Source organism: Schistocerca americana, chromosome 1, assembly GCF_021461395.2.
Source record: "Schistocerca americana isolate TAMUIC-IGC-003095 chromosome 1, iqSchAmer2.1, whole genome shotgun sequence".
NCBI classification, from domain to species: Eukaryota; Metazoa; Arthropoda; class Insecta; order Orthoptera; family Acrididae; genus Schistocerca; species Schistocerca americana.
The window spans coordinates 1,116,786,418-1,116,793,347 of NC_060119.1; positions in this window are offsets into that span (position 1 = coordinate 1,116,786,418).

Here is a 6,930-nt window from a genome sequence, read left to right on the forward strand (position 1 = left end):
CACATACCTTCCATCCTTCCAGTGCACATAGGTGGTCCTTTTCCCTTCTCTACTTCTCTCCTCCCTCCACCTGACCCACTCCTACCAGCACAGCATCCTGATGCTGCACCTAGCAGCCCACTATCCTGTCCCACCACATCCCTGCATGTTCCCACTGCAGCACTAGCATTTCCCCCCACAACCCAACCCAGCCATGATTGTTGCTCACCTCAGTTGCAGTTGGGCTCAGAGCCCAGAGATGACAGTGGCCATGTGTGTGCTTGTGTGAATGTGTGTGAGTTCTGTTTTCTACTACGTCTGAAGAAGGACTTGGAGTGATAACTGGATAATGCCTTGCAGTCTTTATCATTGTGCCTGTCTGCAACTCAATACCTCCTCTATGCGGTTTCATTGGAGGAACCTTCCTTGAAACATCTATTTGACAAACAAAATAAAATAAATTACATCAAACAATGGAAAATCCAAGTTGGAATGTAACAATACCAGAGAAGGAAAGTTGCTACTCACCATATAGTGGAGATTCTGAGTCTCGATAGGCACAACAAAAAGAATCTTTCCTCCAGAAGCCTTAGTCCCACAGAAATATCAATCCTTTCCAAAGGCCTCACCTTTTGCCCCAATCCCATTCAACCATGCAGAACTAGTTAAAGACCTTCACTCCTTCTCCCAGACCCTACAGTGGAAACACTTTTTCGCCACCAACCCAACCAATCAGACTCAGCCAAAGACAAATATTGAACCTTGCCTAACTCAGTTCACTCCTCCATCCAACCGTGATCCACCCCCACTGCCTCCAAACCACCCCCTGTCAACTTTTCAGAATTTCTTGACCTCGAACCTTGCCTCAACATCATTCCCCAAATCCCTCAACATGCAAACTAACCTTACATCCGCAGAAAGAACTGCAGTCCACCATCTAAAAACAACCAAAAAACTGATCCTGACCTTATAATCCTATCTGCTGACCGTTGTTTTGAACCACAAGGATTACGTGGCAGAAGGACTCCATCAGCTGTCAGATACTTCCACCTACAAACCATGCCACAGTGATCCCATTCCAGTAATCCAGCGGGATCTCCAGTCACTACTCAAATCCTTAGGCCCATCCCAGAACCTTTCCCCAGAGCCCATCTCTCTACTTACCCCTACCACTCCCCACACTCCCACCTTATACATGCTTCCTAAAGTCCATAAACCCAACCACCCAGGATGCCCCATTGTGGCCGGTTAATGTGCCCCCCCTGAGAGAATCTCTGCTCTCATAGACCAACACCTTCAACCTATTACCCGGAACCTATCTTCCTATATAAAAAATACCAACCATTTCCTCGACCGACTCTCCACACTTCCTGTCCCTTTACCACACGGTGCCCTGATCATCACTATTGATGCCACCTCCCTGTACACTCACATTCCTAATGCTCATGGCCTTACTGCTATCGAACATTACCTTTCCAGATGCCCTATGGATTCCAAACCAACAACCTCCTTCCTAGTCTCCATGACCAACAATATCCTCACCCACAATTACTTCTCCTTTGAAGGCATTTACTACAAACAAATCCACAGTATGGCTATGGGCACCTGCATCCTATGCTAACCTATTCATGGGCCATCTAGAGGAAGCCTTCCTAAAAACCCAGAATCCTAAATCCCTCACCTGGTTCAGATGCATTGATGGCATCTTTGCTATCTGGATTGAAGGTGAGGACACCTTATTCACATTCCTCCAGAACCTCAACAACTTCTCTCCCATTTGCTTCACCTGCTCCTACTCAACCCAACAAGCCACCTTCCTAGATGTTGACCTTCATCTCAGAGATGGCTACATCAGTACCTCTGTCCATATCAAACCTACTAACCACCAGCAATACCTCCACTTCGACGGCTGCCACCCATTCCATACCAAGAAGTCACTTCCATACAGCCTAGCCACCCATGGTCGTCGCATCTGCAGTGACGAGCAGTCTCTCTCAAAATATACTGAGGGTCTCACTGAAGCCTTCACTGACCATAATTATCCTCCCATCCTTGTACAAAAACAAATCTCCCGTGCCTTATATCTCCAGTCTCCCACCACTTCCCAAAGTCCCACAGTCCGGCCACAGAGGAGCATTACCCCCGTAACTCAGTACCATCCGGGACTGGAGCAACTGAATTACATTCTCCGCCAGGGTTTCAATTACCTCTCATCATGCCTTGAAATGAGGAATGTCCTGCCCACTATCTTTCCCACTCCTCCTACCGTGGTATTCTGCCGTCCACCGAACCTTCACAATATACTCATCCATCTTTACACAACCCCTGCTCCCAATCCCTTATCTCATGGCTCATACCCCTGTAATAGACCTAGATGCAAGATCTGTCCTATACATCCTCCTACCACCACCTACTCCAGTCCGGTCACTAACATCACCTATTCCATCAAAGGCAGGGCTACTTGTGAAACCAGTCATGTGATTTACAAGCTAAGCTGCAACCACTGTGCTGCATTCTATGTAGGCATGACAACCAACAAGCTGTCTGTCCGCATGAATGGCCACCGACAAACTGTGACCAAAAAACAAGTGGACCACCCTGTTGCTGAACACGCTGCCAAACATGATATCCCTCATCTCAATGAATGCTTCACAGTCTGTGCCATATGGATCCTTCCCACCAATACAAGCTTTTTTGAATTGCGCAGGTGGGAACTTTCCCTGCAATACATCCTACGTTCCCGTAACCCTCCTGGCCTCAACCTTTGTTAGCCACTGTCCTCACCCATCCAGCCCCCTCCCTGTTCCCACTCCTGCACTACACAGCTGTCATTTCGCCACCACACCCAGTCTTTTAATTTCTTTCTTTTAATTTCTTTTTATTTCTCTCCTTTCCGCTACTTACCCCCTCCCCCCTCCACACCTTCTCTCCTGCCTTCTGTCTAAACTGCAACACTTCACTGTTTCTCACTCCCACCATACTATCCCTCCCCCTCCCCCCCCCCCCTCCCCAGCCTCCTCCTTATCCCTAGTTGCCACTCCCATCATGCACTGGTGCTGCTGATCACAGTGTGGTTTCTGCTCTCTGAGACTGCAGACGTGTGTGAAAGTTTGTGTGTGCCTATCGCGACTCAGCATCTCTGCTTAAAATAAATTAAATTGATAGGAATCGGCTTTGTATGTGACTCTTAAAGAAGCTACTCCACTGTACTTGTTCATGTGTTTTTTGGTATTAAGAACAATAAGAAGCTACTAATGACAAAAAATATTAGTTTGAACAGAATGTAAAACTTTTCTTTGGAACATTGTCCTAAATGACTTGGAGACATGGGCAGTGATGGAGCCAGAATGAAAGATAATACAGTCTTTCAAGGCATTGTGTTGGTGAAGAGCTGTAAATATTTCATGGACAGAGAGAATGATGAATGAAAAAGTCTTTAACAACAAAAGAGAGAAAAGATTGTTGCTCCACAGCCACCTTTTCTCTATCAATTAATGGAGGGATCAATGGGTTGGGCGCCTATGAATAGCAAAATTAATATAAGAAATTTTCCAAGTGAATAATTCATTAGGAAGACTAAGACTTCACTTCATCAGTCAGATAAAAAAGATCTGAAATTGATAAGATACTCAGAATAGAAGCGACTAGCAAAAGATAGGGATAAATGGTGAACGAGGATTGCTACCACCTATCAATAGATTGAGAACAAAAGAAGAAGAAGAAGAAGACATCCTCTACCATCCTGCAAAAAGAATCAGAAAATTACAGCTAAGTTATCCATATCTCTTAACTATAATATCTCACAAATTACTCAAACAAAAAACTTTGACCAATAGTTGAAAAAAAAAAGGCACATCTGTCTACAAGGTGAGTAACAGAAGTGTTGCATAAAACTATCATCTAATATCCTTGTACTTCATCTATTGCAGAATCTTAGAACAGATTCTGAGTTGAAACGTAGCTGACTTATCTTATACAGAATGATCTCTGTGCATGGATTTTGAAACACATGTTCTGTGATACCCAATTCACACTCTTCTCATGTGACATCCTGGAAGCCATGGATCAATGGAAACAGGTGGATGCAGATTTATTAACTTTCAAAAAGCTTTGGACTCCATACCACATCAACCTTTATTAATGAAAGCATAAACATATTGGGTATCAAACAAAATTTTTCACTGGACCGAGGTAGGGAGAGTCATCAACAGATGTGGAAGTAACTTCAGGTGTGTCTCAGTATATTATACAATGTCTGACAAAAAATGTGAAGCACCCAGGTTGAGAGGCTATGTGATATTATTTCAGTGATTACAATAATGAATCAAATTTACAAAAAGCATGGAATTAAGAACACATTTATCAGTACGACATTGCACCCAGCCCCACAGTCTAGTTAAACTACAATGACAGTTAACTACTTAAAATTATTTCTTCGACATCACTATCTAAAACAACAGATGTAGAAATGCTTATAGTTTGCTTTATGGTACAATGTTTGCTGATGGACACCACCTATGTTGCCTACAGTAGTGAGCAGAAGTTAAAAAATCATACTCATTTTAATTTTCTTGATGTTATGGTAAATGAATTTGCTGAATGTCCCGTAATAAAATGGGGTAAATTCTCTGCAATAGGCCTGTATTTCACACATTTCTGCACAAAATCCTTTTTCCAATGATCGGTGGTTTGGTGTAGTACTTTCATCAAGCAATTAAATTAATAGTGGAGACACCAGGTTGGAGTATCATTAATATCAGGAAGAGATAGACTGCTACTTACTGTAGACATGACACATTATGTTGCAGACAGGGCAGAACAAAAAGCCACTTATACATTAGTTTTCAGCCAAAGCTTTCGTCAGTACAACTCATGCACACTTGACTGCCATCTCTGGCAGCTTGGACCAGAATGGCATTCCTGCATTTGGCTGAAACCTCCCCACATCTGCAACACTTCATACTGAATCTCCACAAACTATCTGAATATTATTTGAGGGAGAAGTACATTTCATAAAATATAAATTCTTAGGTAATTTTTTAATATAGCTTTCATAACAGGTTTTTTAGTAATTTGAGTTTGCCAAGCAAGGCTGATCATATAGGTTAATTAATGTTTTCAGAAAAGAGGCAAAAATATGAAGAAATGAATTTTAAAATATTAAAAAAAAAATGCAATGAATGAAATAAAAAAATGTATTAGCATAATTAACACAGGGAGATTTTGCAAATGTCTCTAATCTTTATGTTACCATAGACCAAACTCATAAGAAATTTATGCTTGACTCTTCCTAACTTACATACACACAATACATAGGTATCTAACAAAATATTTGTATTACATTAAAGAAAATTATTATTTTTGTTTTCATTTTTCAATTCACTGTTCATACAATTAGTATTAACTTACTTTCACCTAAATTAGTACAAATAAAATATAGGAGATCGCAAAATTTTCTCAGGAGCCCCTTTCTACAAAACTTTTCTTCACTTTTTAACCACACTTCTGCACTAAATCCAACAAGAATTGATTCATAGTTATTTGTACCATTTATAAAAAATCTCATCCTTTACTCATCTTCTTGCTAGTCCACTTGTTATTCACAGTGATGGTGTCCTTCACCAAATTTGCTTTGAGATTCTTCTTTTGTGTTCAGTATTTGTTTCATTATTTGGACTGTCCTCAACATGTCTCTTCCATCATATTCAGCTTTTCCCCAGAAAGAGACATAGGTTTCTGAAATTATGTTCATCCTAAGATTAGTTAAGTCAAAAGGTGTGACATAACAGAAGGAGAAATGGTGCATGCCAGAAAAAGACTTTAAACAAGGTGTGAATTCCAGAAGTTACTATGGCTAAATATTAAAAAAAATGGCAAAAAGTTCTCAGTACATGATCATGGATTTTATATGGAGCATATAATCACATATACACTGTGACCATGGACCTACTATTGATATACACCTGTCCAGGTAATAGCAGTATCACCTGGCTATGAATTACTCCTATTCAGACACACATATGGTGCATGTAGTACAGTGAGTGTGCCGTCCATGCATAGAAGGGGAAGGTGAGTGATCTATCTATGTGTGACTGAGAGCAGATTCTGATGGCCTGGAGGCTCTGCATAGGCATTTTGAAAACCATGTGACTTTTTGGGTGTTTGAGGACTGCTGTGGTGAGCATCTTCAGCACATGGCAAAACCAAGGTGAAACCATGGTGTTGGACATCATAGGCTGGACAGACTGGTAAAACAGGACAGGCAGTGAACAGTGCTCTAACTAACATCAGACTTTTATGCTGGGCAGAGTAAAAGTGTGTCTGAACACACAGTGCACCGAACACTAGTCCTCCGCAGCCAACAACTCGTGCATGTGGCAATGTTAACACCGTGACATTGCCAACTATGACTGAAATGGGCACAAGACCATTGACACTGAGTGTTGCATGGTCTGATGAATCCTGATACATTCTTCATCATGCTGATGGGAGGGCATGAATCTGTCATCTTCAAGGGGAACAGCTGCCTGACACCTATACTGTTGGATGGAGACAAACTGGCGGCAGCTCCATTATGCTCTGGGGAACATTCATAAGGGCATCCATGGGTCCACTGGAGCTCGTGCAAGGCATCGTGATGGCCAAGGATTGTCATATATTGTTTGCAGACCACGTACACCCCTTCGTGACAATCATGTTTCCCGACAGCACTGGCATTTTTCAACAAGATAATGCACCATTGTGTGATGGAGTGGTTCAATGAACACAGTGGTGAGTTTCAATTACTGTGTTGCTTCCTAACTTGCCAGATCTGAACCAAATCAAACACATCTAGGATGTGATTGAAAATGGTGTCAGAGCTCGTCCTCCTCCCCAGAATTGACTGGAATTAGATGACTTGTGTTTGCAGATGTGGTGCCAACTCCCTCCAGCAATCTACCAAAGCCTCAT